Source organism: Macrosteles quadrilineatus, unplaced genomic scaffold (assembly GCF_028750875.1).
Source record: "Macrosteles quadrilineatus isolate MER2022 unplaced genomic scaffold, UCM_ALF_1.0 Scaffold_1__1_contigs__length_201487025, whole genome shotgun sequence".
Classification (NCBI taxonomy): Eukaryota; Metazoa; Arthropoda; class Insecta; order Hemiptera; family Cicadellidae; genus Macrosteles; species Macrosteles quadrilineatus.
In genome coordinates this window covers 51,371,691-51,397,501 of record NW_026542594.1, presented here as the reverse complement: position 1 = coordinate 51,397,501, position 25,811 = coordinate 51,371,691, and the positions used below count along the sequence as shown (strand labels likewise).

The 25,811-nt window shown below is 34.4% G+C and overlaps 1 long non-coding RNA gene across 1 annotated transcript; it reads right to left on the bottom strand.

Moving 5' to 3' along the window:
- Positions 1–13,221: 13,221 nt before the first annotated feature.
- LOC128985616 (uncharacterized) lies at positions 13,222–17,975 on the bottom strand. Its single transcript, XR_008490054.1, has 3 exons — positions 17,748–17,975; positions 15,658–15,817; positions 13,222–13,324 (listed from the first exon to the last, which is right to left on the bottom strand). It is a non-coding gene; the product is annotated as an uncharacterized LOC128985616 (long non-coding RNA).
- Positions 17,976–25,811: the final 7,836 nt, after the last annotated feature.

Sequence of the window (25,811 nt, the reverse complement as noted above, 5' to 3'; positions counted from 1 at the left end):
TCATGGTAGTACATAAGGTAATTATTACATCTTGAACCTCGTCTGAAACATTGCAATATATACAAATAAAATGTATTATACATAAAATCTACCTGAAAATATCACATGACAATATTGCCTCTTTAAAGGTATTAAACATTTTTCATTGTGCATTACATTCAGACATAAAATGATTTCACGCAATTCAAGACTTAATATAATCACTCATTTAAATCTTTCTCAAACAAAATAAAATCAGAAATTTTTTTAAAGTAAAATCACATGTGGACTCAACTAATTAAAACGTTATAAGCCATTCATTGATAACTAAATCTAAAATATTTCTTTGACAGAGCATAGTGGAGTTCTAAATAAAATTAGAAAATATAATTTTCAGGGATACTTCTAAAATTAAATCAAATAATTTTGTTCCTTATTGACGAGTTCTCAACTAACATAGCCCAGTGTAACTAACACCTTCCACCGACCTATCTAACGGCTAGTTTTTAAATTATCAGTAGTACCACAAACAATGCAGTTACTCTGCATCCCCTCAGTCAATACTTCACTAATGAACTAAGTTGATACAATAATTCCCTCTTGTGCACGAATAGTAGATTGATGCAATTTTTAATTTATAGAATTGCGGTATTCAATGATAAGTATAATATTAATAAAGCCATAAAAATTAAACTTCATTCTAACAATATATTTGGTATATATTGACCTAACATCAAAACCAACCTTGAAACATTAATTTTTACCGTAGTTCTGTTTGACACAATATTTTCAAATATGTTAAAACCATATACTAAACGGTTCAGGTAATTTCCAACTCTGAGAGCTCTAGGTTATTAAAAAGAGGCAGGACTTTTACCATCAAAGTCAACATTTAAAGCATAACGTGACTCTCCGTAGAACAAGGAACAGGAAAGTAGGATGTCTCCACTGATTCTGGACACGTTTGAAGTCACGCTGTGTCACATCGTTTGTCTTTTTTATTTTGTTTGAGTTTTTTTATATTTATTTGCTTTATCTTTTTCTGTCTTCTTCTTACTAAAAAAAATAAACTATATCAATGTTACCTTTAATGCTTTATTCCTTTACACTTTCTTCCCTGATGAAACTCACATAAGACCCCCTTCCTCTTTTCTCACTTCTTTTATTGATTATTATCTAGCTTTTATTTGCGAGTAACTATTCAGGCAATTGAAGTAATAAATGTTTCGATGTATTAAATGTTAATTATACATAGGTACCATTAATAAAATGAATGAAGGTCGTTTTAAATTAAAAGCCATCAACGTAAACTATTTTTGGTTTTGATTTACACATTTAATCAATAGTATAAAATGTGTTACCCTTTTGAAAATGAAATGAATAAAAAGATACCACAATGTGCATAGCTAAAAGTATTGGGAACTGTTAGTATTTAAATAATGGCCCGCATCGGATAATGATTAGATCTTTAAAGGAGAATGTAGGCCTGCAATATGTTGACCTTACTCAAAATTCCAAAAAGACAACGCTGTAACAAATAACTAAATGACTGAAAAAATCCCTAGCTAAAAGAAAATGGTTAAGTTGGACCAGCAAAAGGGATGTTACAGAAACACCCCCATACTAAATTAATTATATAGGTTTTTTATGCTTATATGAATAATAAGGAGAAATCTAAAAATAAATCTATGGAAGTATTCAAATAACTTGATAAGGAACAACACACAATCTTATGCATACCTGAATTACAAAAATCATATTAATATAATATATAACTTGAATATGAAACATTGTTGTGATCTCAAAACAAAGTGAACAATAATTTTAAAATGCAAGTTTTCATATTATTACTCTAGTTAAACATCGGTACCTTCCAAACATAACTATTGATGAATATCCTAACTATAAATGTTTGTTCAATGAGTGTAGCCAGCGATCATGAATATCGGGATTAGTAAATTGGGATTTTAAACTATGTCTAGGACGTCAGAGCAAAAAGGGGGAATGTCACAAAAACACGAATTTGAGATAACAACGATTGAGTGTTTTCAAACACTCCCAAAATAAATACTTTACCGTCCCAGTGCGATGGACATTCCTCCTTTTTACCCTGTATGTCTTTAATTAAAATATTCCTTATAATGTTATATCGTTTTATCTATGGACATTACACTTTTTCTCCCAGGTCATTATACAGAACATTGACCCGTCGTTATCTAAAACAAAATTGTTGGACATTCCCCCTTGTTCCCTTGGTGTCTTCTTATTTAAATGAAGTAACTATTAGTAATTACCATGCTTTTTTATGAGCCTATTTTGATCACATTTGGAACATGCATTTATTTCATACTAAACTAATTACATAAAAAACACTTTTTCACTCTCCCTGTTGCAACAAACATAGAGTACTCGTTAAACTAATTCTATTTAAATGGGGAATAAATCTGATCTTTTTTAAGGAGACATTTTAGTGTAAATCCAATTAGGCAAGTGGAAATTCGCTTAGTCTGCAGGTTTGCTGCGGCAGGGGTATTTATTAAAGTCATACAGAAATAATCAGAACAATTTTTAATAGTAGTTTAGGCCTACACATTCTCGTCAATTTACCGTCATGAATTAAAACAACCAATAAGAATAAGTTAGTACACTACTTGCATTTTTATTTTGTCCACATTCGTTTACACTCTGTAAATAAAATAACAAATGAGATATTCTTAACATATACTATAATAAGCTACAAAACGCTTATATTATATAAATTTATAAAAAAATATATATATTTATATATAAAATTATATTAGGCTACAGTACTATAATTTTAGGGGGAGCGAGCTGGCGTAGTGGTTAGAGCGCGGGACTTCAGTCCCTGAGGTCCCGGGCTCGATCCCCGCCAAGTCACCAATGGATTTTATCCAAGTGATAATGCCGCAACCCCTAGGTCTAGCCTGAAGTAATGTGAATAACAATCCCAGGTTCGTGTCTTAGGACAAAAAAAAAACATGTAGGGTGACTTGCCCAGTGAATGACCGGTGCCTATGAATGACCGTTTCATTCTAAATCATCTATAATAAGAGTTAAATTAAGACAGGAGTGAAAAAAAAACTAGTTTAGACAATAGATATTACTCTATTCTTCATATTGAATCGTAATTTTTTAATTATTGTTTATTAATTATGTTTATTTTGATGATTTAGCTTGGACATGTTTTGAATTTTCGTTTTTAGCTTCTGCCACTATAAGAACTCTGCAGGTAAGGCATATTTCATTAATTTTTTTTGTGAAAAATAGCTGTTGAAATGGTGATTTATTTGCCTTATACTTAATATTAAGATTGTATATTAATCTTAAACTATCTGATTTCATACGTAAGCCAAAAAATAAGTTTTTATTCAAGCAGTCACATACTGGAACAGATTCCTGGGCTAAACCAATGAATGACCACCCAGTCATTTTTATTGGGTTTGGACTAAAATTTACAATTTACTTATCAAAATGCTCAGAAATTATTATGGAATACAATTATCAATATCAGACTAAAATTATAATTCATTTTCTTTTACCTAACCAGTAAATGCTATATCGAAGTCATCTACTTATTTTTTCTAGTAAACATTTGTCATTGAAATGGTTATTGATTGGTGTTTTATTTAGACCAGAGTTACTATTTATCCCAATCGAATATCCTCTTTAGCAGTTTAAGACTTTTTTTTATCAGCTAATCAGGCCTGCCTATGTTTTCATTTTACATTACACGTAAAATTGTATATATTTCTGATAAGATTTTTAAATAGCATTAGGCTTTTTCTTTTAAGCTTTGTTAACATTTTTAAACAATATAAATCCCCCTTTTTTGTATATTACTGATTTTATAAGTGATTTACTAAACCTTCCGAAGTCGGTCATTCACTGGCACAGGACTGGTCATTCACTGGCACGACATCGGTCATTTACTGGACTCATGACTTTGGTGTATAAAAAAACAATTTTTACATGCATAATTGATCTTTTATGGGCAATTTATGATATAGGGCAATCCCTTAAATAGCAACCAAGAAGTGGGTGTAATAATATATTCAATTAATACTCTCATTTAAGAGCATTGTTAAGTTAACAAAGAATTTTACCCTTAACCGGTCATTCACTGGGCAAGTCACCCTACTTAACAAATGTATATTTAAACAGTATAGTACAGTGTGAGTAGAGTTACTACCAAAACAACCGTATTTAGTAATGCATTTAAAATTAAACGAGCAATCATTGGCTGATACACAAAAGCTACCTCTTCATCATGATGTCGCCTACAACAGTGTTCGCAATATATCACCGAGACTGGCGTATAATGTATTAGTTTGAGTATAATTGATGGCCACAACTCCATTGTTATGGCAAATAATTAAACACCCGAATAAATAAATAATTTTATATTTTATAGAAAAATCATATTTTTTCACGTTTAAGGAATTTTTTTGTTTTTTTCTAGGAAATTTTAAACCCATATAAGAAATTTTCAATAAAGACAAATAAGATAAATTCATGTTAATTAAGTATAAATATTAAACATCAACCATATATTAATGGTACGTTAATTTGTGATCAGCCAAAGGCTTAAAAATTTCTCATAATTAGAAAAATCTACCTTTTTATAACTCAACGTCTTACTTTCTTTTAAGGTCGCAGAGAAATAGGTTATTTATAAAGTAAAAAAATCGAGTTAACTGAAGGACACTCAGGAGATCGCTTTGTTCTCACTCCAGACTTATAATTAAAATGAATGTAGTTGAACTAAGCAACTGATAGAGTGTGAAATGCTGAATAATTATGTCCAATATGCCATATAGGACCACTGTTTGTAAGGTTTACATATGTTATGTTGCAGTCTAACTATCGCAGTAACAAATCTAATGGAGGAAATATACTTTTGTCAGTTGATACCACAAACATAAAGTAGCTTTAGTAGTGCATAGCTAAAAGTATTGGGAACTGTTAGTATTTAAATAATGGCCTGCAGCGTCAGCATATTCAGTTCACTGTGAACGTCTCCATCAACGATGTTCTTTTTAATATAAAATAGGTCCTTAAATATAGGATATCTATTTCATACAATTTCAAATTTAATAGTAAATTGTACAGTGTAAGCCTGGAAAGTTCCATAAGTAATATCATGGTGCTGGGGGAAGTTTGATTTACTTTGACGAATTAGTTAACAATAGGGATATTTATCATAAGTATAAGGTAATGAAAGTTTGGCATTTTCTTAGCGATAAGATTCTTCTTTGCCTCTAGACTTTAAGTTCAAGGTAATAACACTTCAAGTTGGTCATTTGAAAAATAAATAAATAATATCGTTACAGTATTTTTCTATGTGTATAAGCGATATGATTCGTACGAAAAAGGTAAAATGTGTTTTCACCGGTTACGTTAAATATAATAGTAAATGCGTAACTATTAAAATTGTTAAGGGCCATACACATGTTCCTATTTCACCACGTCCCCCTGGTTCAAACTCAAATCACTAGTAACTGAAAAATGCATGTAAAAATTAATGCCAAACCCATACGAAAGACGGCTACTCTGCTAGTACTTTAATAAAAACACAAACTTCTGCAATATTGGTGTGCCTTATTAAGGATTTTCGAGTTATATGTATATTAGCAAAGTACCCGTACTTCGTACGGGTTGGGCGTATGAGTTTAAAATGAGTATTGCAGTTATACTCGTGCTTTGAGTTTGCAATGAGAGAGGACCCTGTTTGATAAAATGTTGGTCTTTAATTTTATGGTATACTGTAGTATAACACATTTACCATAGCCATAATGTTCTACTACTGCCCCTAAATAATTGAAAAAGTAAACAATGAAACATTTGAAAAATATCACTTATTATTTATTATATTAAAAACATAAACATTACGATACAAAATCCTATGTTGAAAGTTCTCACTGTGTATCACAGATTTTTTTTCTGCTTGTTTCAAATCGGCTGTTGTCATAATTGCAAAAAAATTAACAGTGCTACACCCTGTTGGTAAGCCTTATAACCTTTTATTGATAATCACTGAGCTAAAATTATAACTGGAGGTAGCACTGCCATGGCAGAAGTCTGTTAAAAGCGTGTCGCTGATTTTGTTAGGTTGGTATAGCAGTGTTTTCTTATCATAGCAATAACATCGCTTCTTATAACTAGGTTGGTATAGCAGTGAGTTTTCTTGTCATAGCAATAACATGGCTTCTTATGACACCCGCCTCACGCAAACATGGCGGCTGGCGACACGCATCTTTGACATTCAGTGCTACCTCCAGTTAGAATAATTATAGCTCAGTGTTGATAATAGAATCAACTTGTTTAGTTGAAACAGCTGACAGAATTCTTTATTTCTTTCGAAAGGATTTTTAAGATAAGAATAGACATATATGTTAATCGAAAATGTGAGCTATCATCACGTCAACTTTTAGCCCAATCCAACCAGTAGTTAATGCGTAGTGGTGTAAAAACGCTATTCACTGGATGAGCAGCAGGAGCAACCCCAATTGAACCATAGCACCCCACCATTTTAGTAATATAATTGTTAATTGTATAAATTCTTCAAAGAAATTAGTTGGTAACAAATCAACAAGGCTCAATAAACTCAAACCATGGATAACCGTTGACTTAATCAGACAGATCAGATTTAGAGATAAAATCAGCAAAAGAGTTAAAAGACAACCCTTTAATTTAGAATTGAAACAATTTTACCATAATTTAAAGACAAATGTTAATACTAACTTAAAGCAAACCAAACGTAATTATTACCGATCAAAACTTAATGAAGCATCTCAAAATCCCAAGAAACTATGGGGATTAATCAATGAACTGGCTGGCAGGGTAAATAAAAAAGAACCCTTTCCTATTGGAAAATTTGTTTCTAGCTCGCAATCTCAGATTTCTACAACATACAAACAAGTAGCAGATGAGTTCAATGAATTTTTTTCGGAAGTAGGTAAATCACTCGCTGACGCAATTGATTATAGTGGGGACCCAGTTATGAATGACTCTGACTTCCGCCTTGATTGCGACTTTACGATTCAACCAATCACTGAACTAGATCTCCGACGCTATGTCTTCAGTTTAAGGGGAGGGTCTGCTCCGGGCTATGATGGTGTATCGGCCGACGTCATAAAAAATAATTTTAATATTCTGTGGGAGCCACTGTTACATATAGTCAACTTGAGTATTAACACAGGATCCTTCCCAGAATGTTTTAAATTAGCCAAAGTATTTCCTATATACAAATCAAATGACATCACAAATAAAACTAATTTCCGACCAATCTCCTTGCTTAGTGTTTTTACTAAGGTGATTGAAAGAGTGGTGAAAGACCAATTAGTTACTTACTTACAAATCAATAACATACTCAGCGAGCGTCAGTACGGGTTTCGTCAGGACAAAAAAATTTCAGATGCGTTGTTCGATATTAATAAAGAATTAAATTCTGCGATTTCAGAAAAAAATCATCCAGTACTAATTTTCCTTGATTTAAAAAAAGCATTTGATTCTGTTGACCGTTCAAAATTATTGAGAAAAATGGAATACATTGGTATTCGCGGAAACTCCCTTGCATGGTTCCAAAGCTACCTTTGTAACAGATCACAATTTGTTTCCATTAATGACATTGCTAGTAATGTATTGCCAGTAGACTATGGTGTGGTCCAAGGCAGCAACCTTGGGCCAGTTTTATTCCTAATTTATATAAATAATATTTCAAGACTAAACATCTTTGGTAAAATCTTTTTATTTGCCGATGATAGCCTAATTTTCTTGCAAGGAAAGACCTGGCCCAAGGTGTATGACAGAGCCACACACGACCTCATGATAATTAAGAAGTGGTTAAATCAACATGTCCTTTCATTAAATGTTTCTAAGACAAAATTCATGCCTATATCTATTAGTAAGAGTACAGACTTCAATTTAGGCAATCTCACAATCCACGAATGTGACGATTATCAAAGTAATTCTTGTAGATGTGACAGTATAGAAAAAGTCAACTCTTATAAATATCTAGGTGTATTGTTTGACGAACGATTAAAATGGATAGATCACGTTAATTATGTTAGAAATAAAATTAGGAAATTAATTTTTGCCTTCAAACACATGAGAGAAATTTTGACTGTTAAGGAATTAAAAATGGCTTACTTTGCTTTTGTTCAATCATTACTTTCATTTGGTATTATAGCTTGGGGTGGCTGTTATAGGAGTATCCTGGAACCATTAAATATTGCTCAAAAATTGATTTTTCATTATTCTACACACGAAAGTACACTTTCTAAACGTAAAATGAGATAAGAAAATAGGTAATTCCCGCTACTGCACGGAAAAGTTACATAACGTTAACTTTCCGTGCGTATGTACTGCACGGAAAGTAACCGCTATGGGATTTTGCGGTGCAGTCAGATCAGCTGATTGTATTGTTGTTGAAAACACATTCCTCGCTTATATATTGACATTGTCAGTTAGGTTATGTTTGTTGAGATAGATTCTTTGAACTATGTGTACTAATATGGATAATATTCCTGAAACTTTGATGAACAGAGCGGTAAGTGTAACAAACGAATTATTGCCTGATGTGTCGCGTTTAAGATACGAAAATGAATACGATAAGCTTTGTACTTGGTGTCAAAAAGAAAACATTAAACCTAGCCAGGTTAATGATGACATACTTCTAGTCTATATGTCAGAACTGTCGAAAACTATGAAACCTAGCACCTTGTGGAGCAAGTATTCAATGGTTAAAAATGTCTTAAAAGTAAAAGAAAATCTTGGAAATTTAAAATTTCCAAAAACAGTTGCATTTTTAAAGAAAAAGTCTGTTGGTTTCAAACCTAAAAAAGCGAATGTTTTTACATCTGATCAAATTTCTCAGTTCATGATCAACGCTCCCGACAAAGAATGGTTGTTAAGTAAAGTAATTTTGACGTTTGGCATTTTTGGAGCCCTTAGGCGAGATGATCTATTACGCCTTAGCATAAATGACGTAAAAGATTATGGCAGTTTCATTAAGGTTACATTGAGAGATGGTAAAACACATGCTAGCAGAAGTTTCATCATTACAGACGATGAATGTACGTATCAACCCTGCCAGCTAGTACGTAAATATTTGTCTTTACGCCCATCAAAAATGACGAGCCCTAGACTTTTTGTTGGCTTCAGGCAAGGCAAGTGCGTAGCACAACATGTCGGGAGTCATACGATTTCGGATGTTCCCAAAAAGGTCGCCCAGTACCTTAAGCTAGAACAGCCTGAATCCTACACAGGTCATGCTATTCGACGCACATCCGCGTCAATGCTGGTGGAAGGGGGAGCGGATTTACTCACACTCAAGAGGCACGGAGGCTGGAAAAGTGCAACCGTTGCTGAAGGTTACATTGAGGAGTCCATAAATAGAAAAATTGATGTGTCTAAAAAACTTTTTTCAAAACCAAGTACTTCAATCTCAAATCAAAACAATTCCTCTTTGAATTTACTTCCAATCAGAGACATTACTAATTCAATTTCAAATTACAACAATTCCTCTTTGGATTCACTGCCACTCAATAACATTTCTAACAATGATGAAGAGGTGAATCTGGTTTCAAAACAATATTTTACAATCGACGATGTAATTTCATCAGAAGAAGATACTGTGCAAAATCGCAATTTCATTCAAGAAAATAATAAAGTTGATGGAACACACTCGGAAGTCAATGTTGCAGAAATGAGAAAAAACCTAAAGCTACCACAAAAAATGTTAAACATAAGTGAAAATCAAAACTGCGACTTTAACATACATTTTCATTTTCATTAATAAAGATTTATCAGCGTGTTGATCCTATGTAATCATCAAAGGTCTCTTTCTTTATTTGTTTATTCATCAGCTTGTTCTGTAGTTAATTTAATAAAGATACTTTTTTTTACCCAAAATAGTCTGTTTTTCCTCAAACTATTGGCCATGCAATTATTAATAAGTGCACGGAAAAAACTCATAACGTTAAGTTTCCGTGCTTATGTCGAGGTACATACACACGGAAAGTTAGCGTTATGAGTTTTTTCCGTGCACTTATTAATAATTCAGAGTTGAGTTTTTTTTTCATTAGTTCGGTTTTTTCTCTTAATACTAAGTTAAATAAACGAAAATTTTCATGTTTTTATAAGTTTTCGGTATCGTAATGAAAAATAATGTTCAATACTCGCCTCGAAAGTGTCATTGCGGGGCACGATGGCGTTTCCAGCGCTCGGCTTCGCCTCGCGCGAAAACGCCGTCTCTCCCCGCAAAGAGTCACTTTCCAGTCTAGTAATGAAAACTACTATTAAAAATAGGATTTGGGAAATGCAAACGTTACCCGACTGACGCTCTATTTAAAGAAATAGGAGTCCTCACTGTTCGCCAGTTGTACGTAAAATCAATATTAATAAACATTCATACAAATTATAATAACATTTTTCAAAATATTTCACATTTATATAACACAAGATATTCTTCTAGAGTTGGAATCACCACAATTCAAGTGAATTATACTTTTTCTACGACTAATTCATACTATGTTTCACACCTAGTCTATCGTAACATATGCAACATTTTTAGGGATTTCAATTTTTACTTTCTCCCCCTATACCATAGTATATGGAGAAAGTATTGTTTTCGTCAAAATTTTCGAGTTTGAGTTTTGAGTGGATATATACGTTTTGGGTCCCCCTGGACCCAAAAAAGTGGGTTTTGAAGTGATGTCTGTGTGTGTGTGTGTGTGTGTGTCTGTGTGTCTGTGTGTCTGTGTGTCTGGATGTGTACAGAGCTAGGGACTACACCTGTGGTCCGATTTCAATGAAATTTGGTATGTAGGTTCTAATCCGTGGTATCTCCAGGTGTTTTTTTCATTTTTTTGAAATTTTGATTTTTTATGGGGATTTTCCCATAAAAACCCATAAAAAACTGAAAAAATCGGATTTTCTCAAAAACGGCCCGACCGATTTTGATAAAAATTTAGTATGTTGTAGCCCTTTAAATTCTGAACAAAATGGTACAAATCCCATTTCTGTAAAAATTACGGTTCAAAAGTTATGGTAAATTATGTTATTTTCCCATAAAACCCCCATAAAATAACAAAAAATAGGATTTTAGACAAAAATCCGGTTTTGATTTAACAGAGTATGTTATGATCCTTACAATTTTGATAGTTTTTGTCATTTTTTAGATAATTTTATTTTTAATGGGGATTTTCCCATAAAACCCTATAAAAAACTGGAAAAATAGGATTTTCTCTAAAATGGCCCGAACGATTTTGATAAAAATTTTGTATGTTATAGTCCTTTATATTCTAAACAAAATGATACAAATCCCATTTCTGTAAAAATTACGGTTCAAAAGTTATGGTAAATTATGTTATTTTCCCATAAAAATCCCCATAAAATAACGGAAAATCGGATTTTCCCAAAACTGGCTAGAACGATTTTGATAAAAATTTAGTATGTTATAGTTAGAGTAAATATACGGAAATGTACAAATCCCATTTCCGTATATTTACTCTCACCGCTTACTCATGAGAAAGGTTGTTGACAATCTTATGGGAGAAAGTATGTGTCAGAATGCTGATACCGTTTATTTTGATTGTGACTCATTAAAGGTATTTAAATTCCGCGTCAATGATTTCCTATTCAGTTTAAATATCGACGAGGCCAACTCTATTATCACGGCGGACTACCGGCGCACTTGATCCGACCTTTGCACTGACTGACCTTGGCACTTTGTTAGGACTGTCCGCAGTCGAATTACCACTCTCCTCCACCCCACTGTACTCTTACCCTACAATCCACTCATCACTCTCTTCACTACGACCATTACACACGAAACTCACTCACACACATACACACTCTCTCTCCCTCTCTCCTGGCCACCACGGAAATCTATAAAGCGCTATCTTACCAGCACTGTGTTCATGGAAATACATTCACTTATTTAACTAATAATAATAACGACCTATTGTCTTTTTTAACTGCTATTCTAAAATTCAATAATTTTTCTTTTTTCTATTTGACAGCAACTTAGCAGACGCACAGGTAGCACTGCCTATGTCTGCTAGTTCCTTTATTTTATTGTTATAATTTTTGGCTTTATTAAAACTAGTATAATATATTTTAGTGACAAAAGATCTGTCTATTATATTTCATTTAGTTTATAATCACAGTTTGTAGCCTATGTTTTTTGGAATAAACGATATTCATTCATTCATTCATTCATTCATTCATTCATTCATTCATCATGTGTACACAATATTTTACTCCATGTTGTGTGTTTCACCTGTTTTGGTTTGAGTATAAAAATGCTATTCACCACATGAGGAGCAACTGTGTAAAAACGCTATTCACTGGATGAGCAGCAGGAGCAACCCCAATTGTACCATAGCACCCCCCCCCCCAGTCAGCACACAGAAGTATATAATATGTATTATTTACTTTGAGCCAAAGTAAATCCAAAATAAATTATACGTATTGAATTGATATAGAATACTTCTATTTTACGTCTATACGTCCCACTTTATTTTGTAAATAATACGTATTACTAATACGTCAATTTACGTAAACCATATACACAAATAATACGTCAATGATATATGTATATGGAATGTAAATTTTGTACAAGCTAAACTGAAGCAATAATATGTAAATTTAAGTATTATTTATGTAAATCATCTTAATTATGTACAGTAATGCAAAAAATATCTGAATCTAATTAAATTGTATTAAGAATCAATTTATCCAATTATGTTTAGCACCTAAATAAACTTAATAATAAATGTTCTGTCAGTAATCAACATAAGAAAGATGGATTAGTTCTCAGCTAAAGTCAATTATTATAAAAATATTACTCATCTTAAAAACTTGAGGCACTTTTAAGGGTGACTCTTTAGGCGATAAACTATGGTCAGTACGGTAGTACTATGAAAACTGTGGTAAGTTCTAATTTATTTTTTTAAATTGTCTTCACTCATTCATGGTGTGTTAGTATTTGTTTGAATTGAATGCATAAAAATGTGCATAAAATAAAACTTTATAGGAAACAAATTCTCATTAATCAAAAGGAAAACTAATCATTCTAGAATTATTAACATAATATCATATAATTAGTAATTAGAATTGAATTTGTACCCAACAAAACTAAAATCAGAACAGTAGGCAATAAGTACAAAGTACAACTTTACAATTAAAAATGTAATCTTAATAAATCAAGTACAGCTTTACATTTGAAAATTTAATCTTCGAGCCTGCTGGAACCATTCTTTAACCTTGGTTTCAAATGCCTTGTATGTGACATTGTCTCCATGAGACGCTGCAACAACACCTGAAACATGATTTTACAATGTGATACCACAGAGTTTTCACTATAATTGTTATGTTATAAGCAAGTGTTAATGTGTTTGATTCAGTTTTTTCTCATAAGGTCGTTTCTTTTTAACTTAGAAGAAGGCTTTTTACGGGGGTTCAAAACAATTTACCCTTGATAATCCGACATGGCGGTGATGCCACTGGACACTAATTAGTTAATACTAAATACTTTATGAGTATAAACTCGGGAATATTTTGCAGGGCCAGTTTGAGTAGTAAGCATAGTACGTGGTCGAAGCAAAGCAAAATGGCGCATCCAATGTTCAGGATTAAGGAGACCCACAAATAGACTCGTTCATCAACACTTCTCTGTCATCTACTTGGACTGGTCTGGTAGACCTTTGCATGTTTTAGACATAGCCTACATACTCTAGCTTATTCGTGTATCCAGAAATAATCATTACTAATAACAGTGCCATAATTAGAGTACTTGCGGACCTAGGTCAAACTAACCTTAGCAGTTATCCTACGATCACGGCGAAATCGTTAACATATCCTGTGATCATGAAACCATTGCCACCTACGATCGCCATGAAATTGGGAAAATCACCACACATTGGTAGTCAAACATTTTTGGCAAACTGACATTCTAATGGGCCTATTTAAGTAAATGTCCGATTATTGAGAGCCAACTGTAGTTACCTAGATTAATAGAGGCCAAGTAATGATTTACAAAAAGTTTTTTTATGTTATGGATATCAAATACCCCCGCCACAGCAACCCTGCAGACTAAGCAAATTTCCATTTACTGGGCTGGATTTCTACTTAAGTACAGTAGAGTCTCGCAAACTCGGCACTCGATAACCCAGCAGTCTGGATAACTCGGCCATCACCTGGCTCAGAAAATTAGTGATTTTTGAGTACGACATGAGTTAAACATGGGCTCAAGTTAAATCATTCCCAACTTGTACCAAGGATTTATTGTACTATATCTGATGACTTAATACTGACTTGTAATATAAATATAAATAAATAAGGCAGCTAAGAGGATTACAAATTGTATGGTTCTTATTTATAACCCTAGTTCCCAATAACCCGACATTTCACAAACTCGACACCCTTCCAGTCCACATTACGCCGAGTTTTCGGGACTCTACTGCATTCCCTTAAAATTGTAAGATTTATTTCCTATTTAAATAGGTAACATTGATTATAATGAGTACTGTACTTAGGTTTGCTGCTACAAGGAAGGAAGGTATTGAAGTGTTTTTTTTTTAATTTCAATTGAAATGTTCATAAACTAGAATGAAACAAACAAAATTGTCAAATTTGACAAAAATATATTTATATAGCCTACAAGCAAACTAGCCTACAACAGTTTTTCTCCATGAGAATAACATAGAAATTATTAATTTACAATATTTTTCGATTATCTCCGTAACCGATAGGCATACAACAACGCTTCAATATACAAAATTATTTCTTTTATAAGCTATACAAAATGGTATGGAAAGAAATCGTGAAGTTTTGTGTTTTTAGAGTCAAAAATCAGAAAACCCAATTTTTACCCCATAAAACCCCCCATAAACCCTCGTTCCCATAGTCTGTTCAAATTATTTTGAATAAACGTAGGTTATACATTAGTACCAAATTTGATCAAAATCTGTTCATTTTTGCTCGAGATATCGCGCTAACGGACATATACATACATATGTATATATTTCATATATATATATGAATTTAAACGGAGGGTGTTTTTGGCCTATGGAGGACCCCAAAATGAAAAAGTAAATCGGTCCCGGGTCGAGGTCTTACCATGAGACCTACAGTAATAGCTTATTCCCTATATGGGAAATTCGCTAAAAGAATTTAAACTTGTTGTTAGCTTGTTAAAATTTTCCTTTAACTTTTTTTATAACTATTTCTTCTTTTTCTTTTTGATATTTTCTGTTTTTGTTGGTTTAAATTAGGGGCCCCAAATAAAGTCTCCGGTTGGGAACATAAGAGGGTTTTAATTGAATCTAATGATGAATATAGAACGGATTCACGTTTAACATTAGCCTATTAGTTTTAGAAGAAAAAAAAACGGCATCTCATCCTTACAAATTTCTCCCACAGTCTCCCCATGATTAGATACAGATTAGATTTAAATAAATCAAATATTTCACACACCTTTAAAAAAAGAGTGTTCATAAATATTAAGTTGGGTAGCTTTTTAAAAATAGATTTAAAATTATAACTCAAACAAAAGAGTTAATCACTGCTCCCCAGGTAAAATAACTTTTCAGGGACTATTATTTAAATTCCATTAGATTCCAGTAACTATTAGTAGGCAACTATTATACTCACTCTCCAGTGTTTTATGAAGTTGAGGCTGTGGAGGGTCCTCTTTCCCTTCCTTCCCTCCCAACTGAAGCTAACATCTACTTCGTTTGTCCGCGATCTGATGAGGGCTCGACAGACAGAGTCCACCACTGTTGCGCCCCCCAATCCTTTGGAAGAAGTCGATCTACAAAAACAAAAAAACTTTTTAGTCATATTTAATCGTTTTATACTTTTGGCTAAGTACCTTCTTAGGTGTGTTTGACTGTTATAACCATTCTATTTCCCAAAACAATAAGTAAATCCAGACCTGATTCCACAACTGGCCCCTAGGAGTGAACATAACATAACCTAGATACAGCAACAGAAGGTATGTTTTTTAAATTAGGCCTATTTGTTGCATTCACAATTAATTAAGTTTATCTTATTTACTTATGACAGATATACCTATCCATGCATAAGCTAACTTAATTCCTTGTAATAATTGTTGAATGAATTGTGTATGCCTAAGGCCCATGTTATATGGACAGAAAAAACGCGACAGATTTTTCGCCGCGTAGACGCCAAGCCTACCGAGCAATGGACGTCACTGTGTGCAAGTTATACGAACGTTTTATCTGTCGCATCGGACACTGTAAACCTGGCGTCAGCGTGGACAACGCGACCGGACCGGTAAAACTGGCGGAAAAAACGCGACAGAAATTATGCGAGTACCTAAACTGTTATACGGGCAGCTTTTACACAGCAGATCCGTGCTTCGCCCCACCATACTTCTCCGACAGGATAGTTCCCAGGCGACTTATCGGGAGTGGAAATTCACAGTTCGGCGACCTTCGGGCTCCCTCGGAGCCTGTCGCGGCGTGTTTACTGCTCGTATAACAGCTCCCTGGCGTCGATGACACAGCGTGATTGCTGATTGTATAACAGCATTGAATTTGTAGATCAGCGTCGGCGTTTTATCTGTCGCGTTCTTGCTGTCCGTATAACATGGGCCTAAGTTAATTAGCATATAGTATAGTTACCTATTAGTCATTTGTAAATAAACAAACCGTCTAACAAAAACTGGACAAGTTCAAAAACCCTTAGCAAAAAATTAACTTATCTCTTGATAATTTAACATAAGGAAGCATATAATTAGTTTTGTTAAAATCTTAGTGTAGGCCTGGGAATTACCATTACCTACTGTAAATTTAAAAAACATCAAGCGTAACTTAAAACACAGAGGATACTCGTCCAGTAACAGGACGTGGATTAACTTAGGCGTCCGGCACTGACGTCACAGGGTTGTGAGGGCCCGGAACGCCATTACCACAACGATACGATGTACAACCATCGGTGTTTGTCGTGTAGTGGATAGAGTGCTAGGCTGATTAACGCAAGAGGTCCCTGGTTCGAATCACATCGGTAACTTTAACTTTTTGTCAAAGATTTTGCTTTGAATGCCATTAACTGTACATCTTTTGTTAGAATTTTTGGCATTTATAATTTTATTTTATGAACATAATTTAACCTTCATTCATTATCATTTTTCATTATCAGCAAGTTGGGTTGATTAGGTTAGGTTAGGTTATGACAGTAACTGCTGGACGCCTAATCCATGTCCAGTTACCGGATGCGTATCCTCTGCGAATTTAAAAACCCTGTAACTTACTAATGTGCTAATTAATAGGCCTAACCTAAGTTAGTTAATATCGTAGGCCTACTTGATAAAATCTTGGCTGCACTTTAGTTTCTGTCCTACATTTACTCACATAACTCAAGTTACCTAGTACTTAACTGCATGTTTGGTTAAGTTAAGTTTAGAACAGTTTCATCAGCTGGTAGCACAAATAGGCCTACCTATTTGTGTAGTACCGTACCTAAATAGGTACTAGAAAACATGTTCTAGTATTCGTGGCTAGTAGTCCTATAATAGTAAATGTAGGACAGAAACTAAAGTGCAACCGAAATCTTGAAAGAATACACACCTACCGAAAATATCATCCAAGACCAGTAAAAATGAAGATGTAACTTAAACCTTCTTTATCCAATTGTCTGTGATGTAACTTAACTTAGCCTAGCCTAATTAAAATCCAGTATTTGTAAGTTTAGACCATAAATAAAAGCAGAACACTTACCTTTGAGGGTTGTAGAAAATTGATGATGAATTGAAAACATAAATAAGTTAGGTTGATCTAGCGAAAATCTTAAAAGTAGGCCTAGGACCAACGGTAACACCGATGGCCAATAACCTTCTTCTTGATTCTTGAACTTAAATAAGTTACAACTGTAAAATAAACTTTTAAAACTAACTAAAAAACTGAATAATTAACAGCTAAGTTTTGGAAACAACGATTGAAATATTGATCTCGAACTAGAAGAGGGCAGAGACTACACAGAATAAAAAGCAGAAGAGATAAAGTAAAGCACTCGAACTGCAGCAGAAACACAGAACTAAACAACTAAAACAAAAACAACAATGGCGGCCTCGGCTGACGGCTAGTCGGCGTTACGGTACTGTCCGACCCATTCGATACTATCGTGCTAATACGATTTTCAATGCATATCGAAAGACCAGTAATGCTCCGTGTAGAAAGGATTTATGATTTATTTCAGTTATACCTTAGTAATAATAATAATATTAGTTATTAATTATTAACTTATTTAGTTTTTCTAACTTAGACTTTAGTAGTTACATAAATTTAAATTAATCATAACTGCCCAGTAAGCTATCGAATAGAAATATCGAGCCTATCAAGTTCGATGTTGATATTGACTATCGATATAATTCTAGTATCTATCAGTCTGGCTTCGATATTTTTATTCGGATCCAATAAGTCAACGCTGCAACCCCAACCCCAATCCCAAACCGGTTCGGTCTAACTACACTTCTTGGCTTGGTGAAGGAATTCTACAAGTGACCTTCACACTTGCCACCCCTTTGTATTACAGCTCTTTGTCTAGCTGCCTGTATTGTAAATTCCTACTGTCCCTTCTTCTAAGAAAAACTTTCTCTAAAAGCAACTGTTTGGTCTGAGTGAAAATATCTCTTTCTCAAGGCTTTGAGCAAAATTTACAAATCTATCTGGTATGAATCCAGGAAAATGGTTTATGTATATTTGACGTAAATATATGTATATTTTACGTCAATATTAAAGTATATGGGATGTGAATAAGTTACATTCAGTATACATTAAATGTATCGAGAAATAGGCCAGAAAATAGGTTTAAATCAATCACATATTAATTAAGACAGTATTTCATGTTGACCTAAAACAAAAGGTAACGATATTTTCTATGTAAATATCAGCGAGTAAATTATATGTGAATTTTACATATTTCAATATACTTTACATAGTTTACCAAGATTGACCTTAAATATATGTATATAATACCTCGTGTGCTGACTGGGCCATCATGTGTACAGGATATTTTACTTCAAGTTGTGTGTTTCATCTGTTTTGGTTTGAGTGTAACATCTGTTTTGGTTTGAGTGTAAAAACGCTATTCACTGGATGAGCAGGTGCAGGGGAGTAGTGGCAATATGATGGTTTTGCCTCACTTTCGGCACGTTTTTCCCATAAGAATAACATGGTGAGCTTTTTTTAGCCACCAATTCCAAAATTCCTGCTCTCGACTATACAAGCCTATACAAATGTCCAATACTATTGTACAACTTTATTACTATTTCAAATCCACATCCATTCGCACATATATTCTCAAAATCGAGCAAGGTTTGCATGTGAACTTAGGGTTGCTTCTCAACATCCTTTGTGGAAATCCACGAGTTCTGGCTACTTGGGAACCCAAGCCATTTGACATACAACAAATCACCCTTTCTCCTAATCACCTTTTCTACCAAATACATGTCTTTATACTTGGTCTTTAACAACTCCTCTGTATATAATCCTCCCCTGATTATTTTGCCATTTTCATCTTTCAAAATATATGTCACAGGCTTTGTATTCTTTCATTCTGCTATTATAAATAGCTTCACTGTCCAATTTGGGGTATAACCTTTACTAAATACATGTTTATACTTGGAAATTCTCACGCTATCACCCACCTTATATTTGCTCCTCGAGCAGTAAATAGCATTTCTACACTCAAACCAAAACAGATAAAACACACAACTTGAAGAAAAATATCCTGTACACATGATGGGGTGCTATGGTACAATTGGGGTTGCTTCTGCTGCTCATCCAGTGAATAGCGTTTTTACACAACTATGCGCTGTTGAACCCCAAACAAACTAACACACAAACACACAAACCTTCACATTTATATTACCAATTATTATGATGAAATTCAGTATAGTTAATTTAAAATGAATAAATAATAACGTAATGGTCAAAATGCGTTACCAGCACACAACTCTAAAACTTGTTAATAAGAACATTAAAGTGTAAAAAACGTAGTTTTATAATAATAGAGTAGGCTACTTTGTTTAGTAGAATGGAATCATTTTCAGGTATTTACGACGATTTACGACGGTTAGAACAGTGTCATCTCACCTAACCTAACCTAACCAACCAATTAAGTAAAAAATATATATACCAATTAAGTGTTGGGGGGGGGAAGGTATGGGGGTTTAGTGAGTGGGAGAAAATTTCGCGCCGTTCCGGCCAAACCTCGCATGCGGGGTTGGTTCGGCAGATTGGCCACAACCTAAACCCCAACTCTCTCACTTGTTAGCTGCGGAGAGCTACCTTCTGCCACTGGGTGTTGGTCCACCTACAGAACCAAGTGAGGGGGCCCTAGACTAAGGTGTAATGCGATCCGTGCCAAGAGTCTTGTGGCACTGAGGGCCTAATATTTGGTGTCTTAACGGAGCCTTCTGGGAACCAGGGGTAACCCAGTCGTACACACCCCTTACCTCTCTAATCGGGTCACTTGGGAGGTGGACTTAAATACCCGGTATTCGTGAGAACAATGTAGACAATCTGACCCAAATGGAGGAGGAAGGTCTACTGAAATCTGAAAATGACGACAAGCTCGCAGAAACCGGAAAGGAACGAAAAACGACTTTCCAGGGGCGAGTTGCAAAGATGGAGGATAGCGGATGCTTTAGCCAAAGGCGAAAAGGTGCTATCCAGAAGTAAGAGAAGGCTGGTGTGGGCTACCAAGCACCCTAACTCTGCTGCCTACAAAGCCAGTTTCTCCGGGAACTAGGATGCTGGGAAAAAGCAGGGCAAGGGTGGTACCCCCAAAGCTGACTCTAATGAAGCCTCCAATAAGAAAGGCTGTGCTGACGCGGCCACAAAGGATTGGCTGGTCAAGCAAGTTCAGGAGCTGAGTCCTTTCAGGGAAATCTCGCTATGGCTTGCCCCAGCCTGAGACCTTGTGAAAGCTGTGAAGGTATATTTATGTGCCCAGCCCTACAAGGTCTGCCTATGAGATCCCTCGTACGAAAAACGACTTTCCAGGGGTGAGTTGCAAAGACGGAGGATAGCGGATGCTTTAGCCAAAGGCGAAAAGGTGCTATCCAGAAGTGAGAGGAGGCTGGTGTGGGCTGCCAAGCACCCTAACTCTGCTGCCTGCAAAGCCAGTTCCTCCGGGAACTAGGATGCTGGGAAAAAACAGGGCAAGGGTGGTACCCCCAAAGCTGACTCTAATGAAGCTTCCAGGAAGAAAGGTGGAGGCTGTGCTGACGCAGCCACAAAGGATTGGCTGGTAAAGCAAGTTCAGGAGCTGAGTCCATTCAGGGAAATCTCCCTACGGCTTGCCCCAGCCAGAGACCTTGTGAAAGCTGTGAAGGTATATTTATGTGCCCAGCCCTACAAGGTCTGCGTATAAGATCCCTAGGCCTATTGATGGGAGATCAAAGGGAAGAACAGGTCACCATAGTCAAAAGGCTCTCACGGTTCACCAAGGACCTGGGATTTGACGGAGAATGAGGACCTGTGAACGAGGGTGCACAATAAGCTGTTCTAGCTGCGATGCAATCCCATGGTAACTTGTAAGCCTGGCCCTTTGTTTGAAAAAAAAGTGTTGGGGGGAGAGGGCTTAGTCAAATACAGGAATCAGTATTTGATCTCAAATATTTTCCCCCACTTCTAGTAATCTTCAATGTAATCTTTGCTCAATAGTTACATCTGAAATTTTTCCATTTGTAATTATTGTAATGATTTGTATTTGTAATGATTTGTATTTCTAATAATTTGTATTTGTAATAATTTGTATTTGTAATAATTTGTATTTGTGATAATTTGTAATTTCCCTTTGTAATGTGTAATTTGCTAGCATATTGTGCATGGCTTGTTATCAACACATGTTACAAGTCCTTTGATTACATTTTTATTCCAATTTTGTTCAACCAATATAGTTACTTAACAAACCATAAGGTCAGTGATAAATTTTTAAATTTTCAATTGAGTTATGTAGTGAAATACGAATTTTCCTGAAGTAGTGGCTACACAGGCAGATTGTAAACAAAAGACTAAACAGCTAATGAAAATCAATTTTAAATAGACTAATTTTTGACAACTGTGACCTAAAGAGGTAGGTAAATAATTCATTATAGTGTATATCTAAAAATGTACAAATATATTTTAAATTAGTAGTTATACTAATCTAACTAATCTAACCAATCTAACTCAACTACTAACTGTTCTAAGCAAACAAAATATTGAAAAGATAAATGGGTATTGCACGTGGTTCTTTTTGCTTAGAAAACAAGTTTTGGCTGCACAGTTTTCGCACAGGTTCCCTTGTTATTAATTATTACGTATAACTTTTCCTGGATAGTATTACATTTCTGCACAACTGTACCATTGTATTTCAGCACTAAGAGCATACAATTATATGTAAATCGGCCAGTTGAGTAGTAGGATATCTGGGCTTGGACTTGTAGTAACTGTTATTGATACAATAATGATCCTCTCAAATACTCCAGTCCAGAGAACTGCTAGTACTATCTAAGATTAGTTCATAGAAGACTTTCTCGACAACCATTGATCTGCTTTAACATTCGCTTCATTCTGCATTTCCTAAAAATAATTTAATTTCAATACTCTATCAAAAAATCTAACTCCAAGATCAATTCTTTATTGGAGCTGTGAAGAAGCTTAAGTAATATAGATTTTTTAGTGGAATTTGAGATATTCCGAAATTAAAAAAGTAAATTAATACATAACGCACTACAACTTAATAGGATTGGTATCATAAATGTGTACTAAATGTGTGGACGTAGTACAAGAATACAAAGATGTTAATGTCCATTGTTAAATGTAATTATAAACAGAAATCCCTTATGGCTCCAGTAGAAAAAAAAACCAATAGCATGTCATAGGTAACGTAAAAGTTAGTTAAATAATAAATGTACATATAAATTTATCCACACAATGAATACAAACACGCCAGTCGGTTGTGATATTCACAAAACAGAATTGATTTATGTTGAATCAACATTTCTTGCTTACCAACAAAGGAAACCAAAATAAGAGTGTTTCTTACGTCAAAGCAAAAACCCAACTCCTGAATGTCAGCTTCTACTACTAACTGGTTCTGCCGTCATGACAAATATATATTTGAATATTTTATTCCTAAAATTTGTATAATTTTTCCATGCGTATTTTCAGTGAAAACTGCGAAAGTAAATTTAAGTACTTTTACTTTCTCCCCCTATACCATAGTATATGGAGAAAGTATTGTTTTCGTCAAAATTTTCGAGTTTGAGTTTTGAGTGGATATATTCGTTTTGGGTCCCCCTGGACCCAAAAAAGTGGTTTTCGAAGTGATGTCTGTGTGTGTGTGTGTGTGTGTGTGTGTGTGTGTGTGTGTGTGTGTGTGTTTGTATTCACCGAATAGTGGCATCCTTCACAGGCACACGGCCGTACTGTGGCACCTTCAAAAATTGTGGCACCTTTTTCAGGGTGCCACAGCTAATTCGATCATTTTTGAGGTTTTCCAGCATTATTACGTCGTTTAAACATCATATGCCACAATTGAGTATTTTTGAACTCGTTGATGTGAGTTTAAGTAGCGCAGGTACACACCGAATTGTGGAACACGAAACCATACAGGTAGCTAGCGCGCCTCGCGCCGTCCGCCGGAACTATAACTTTCCTAATGCTACGTTGCCAATTCTCGCGCCAGCCTACACTCGAAATAGTGGCACCATGCCACAATTCAGTATATATCAACAGTGTGTGGACAGGATGCCACTTAATGAGCTGTAGAGCTTGAGCAGTGTGTAGAACAGTGCAACAAGCAACTAATAAACTAATAATACTATACTGCCACGTACTATAAAACAATTTAAGTACCATAAATAATATACTTTTGCTCCAAGTTGAGAACAATGTTTTACATTACAAATAATTTGTGTAGTAAATAAAAATTTAAATTGATTTACCTAACCCGCCATGTTAAACTTCCCTATCCCAAGCGTGATGTATACAACTTCCTTACTTCTCGAGTGATGTAAAGTATCAAAAACTCACTCGGTGATGTAAAGAAACCCATTTAAATATCATTGAGTGCTTAACTTAAAAAATATAACTCTATGGAGCCAACGATGTTCAACGCTAGAAATCAGCTGTGCGCTTGAGTGTTATTATTATGCTTTAAAGTATTTTCCTACCTAACCTAGCTTTTGTTAGTAAAAGAACGTTACTGATAGAAGATGAGTGAAATGGATAATGAAAAATACTGTACGTAAACCCATGTTTATTGTCGGGTCAGGTAAAATCTTGTTCGTTACACGTTACGCAAGAGCGTGCTGTTTACATCACTTAGGTGAATTATGCAACTCGCTTCCGCTCGTTGCACAACATTCACCTGCGTGAAGTAAAAACGCTCTTACTACACTTGTAATGTAAATAGCTATTACGCAACCATTAAAAAATTGATTTTTGTTTACAAAACATAAATTGGTAACGTAGTTATTTTGTATCAATTGAATTTGTACACTGAAACGATAACAATGTTTGAGGTTAGAACGCTATTTAAGTTGTCCTAGACTGTTTTTTTTATCTTACAAACTATTTCGTGCTGATACATCTATTTTTTTTTACATTTTAGTCATGTTGACAAAATATTTTGCAATTACATTTCTGAATCAGTGCATCATTGCTGAAAGTTATGTTTTGCTTCTCACTCTCAGAGTATTCCAAAGACATCGAATGTTTCAATCCATGTTCAAATGTCATATGAGGTAAACATATAACCGAATCAATTAAAGTACTTAAATTAAAATACATATTATTATCAACACGCATAATCTAGTTCAGATTATAATATCATCTCACAATCATATTTGTAAAACCTACTGTGGTGTTTTAACCAGTCCCCACTAACAAAAGCATAAAATGAAAGGTCCTAAAGAGGTTAACATTGAGTCATAACAAAAGTAGTTTAAAAGTTGTAACCGTGATACTGTAAGTAATTTGATATTGTTAGATATTATACGATCGTTTTACAATTTTGTCAATCTATCTGTTACTTTCATACAAATGTATTTTTATTATTCAATGTTTTGTTTTGTAGAACCTTTAGTATTCTCAACTTTATTAATAACTAGTAGAATACCCGACCTTCGTACGGGGTTGGCATATAAGTATAACATGATCATTGCAGTGATGGAAGAGGAAACGGTCTAAGAAAATATGGTCTTTTAATTTATACGGTATCCTATAGTGTGGCACACATATACATATAATAAAAGAATGTGTTTAATGGTATGCACTGTAAACGAAAACCTATCACAATAGTTCCAAACATGTTAATAGGGCAATTTTCTAACATATTTTAGTGAAATTATAATCAGGCAAACGGGAATTGGCTCAGTCTATAGGTTTGCTGGGGCAGGGGGATTATATTACTATTTACAAACAAATAAATCAAAAGAATATACCCCATAACTCAGGATAAGGGCCTAGGTTGATAGGGCAATATAGAATGTTGATTATTTCCTATATCCATTGAATGATTTATTTTAAAATGAATTATTATAAAAATAAATAAATAATATTACAACATTTCACAAATATTATAACAGACTCAGTATAGTTAGATCATAAACAAATGAAGTACTGTAACTGAAACAATCCTATAATAATGAAATTACATTAACATATGGTTTGACAGCTCCTTTAGGTAATCTATACTATTATATAAAAATCTAATGGTGTCTGTATGCGTATTACTAATAGGCGCGAAAACTACTGGTCGGATCGGGCTGAAATTCGGCATGATGATAG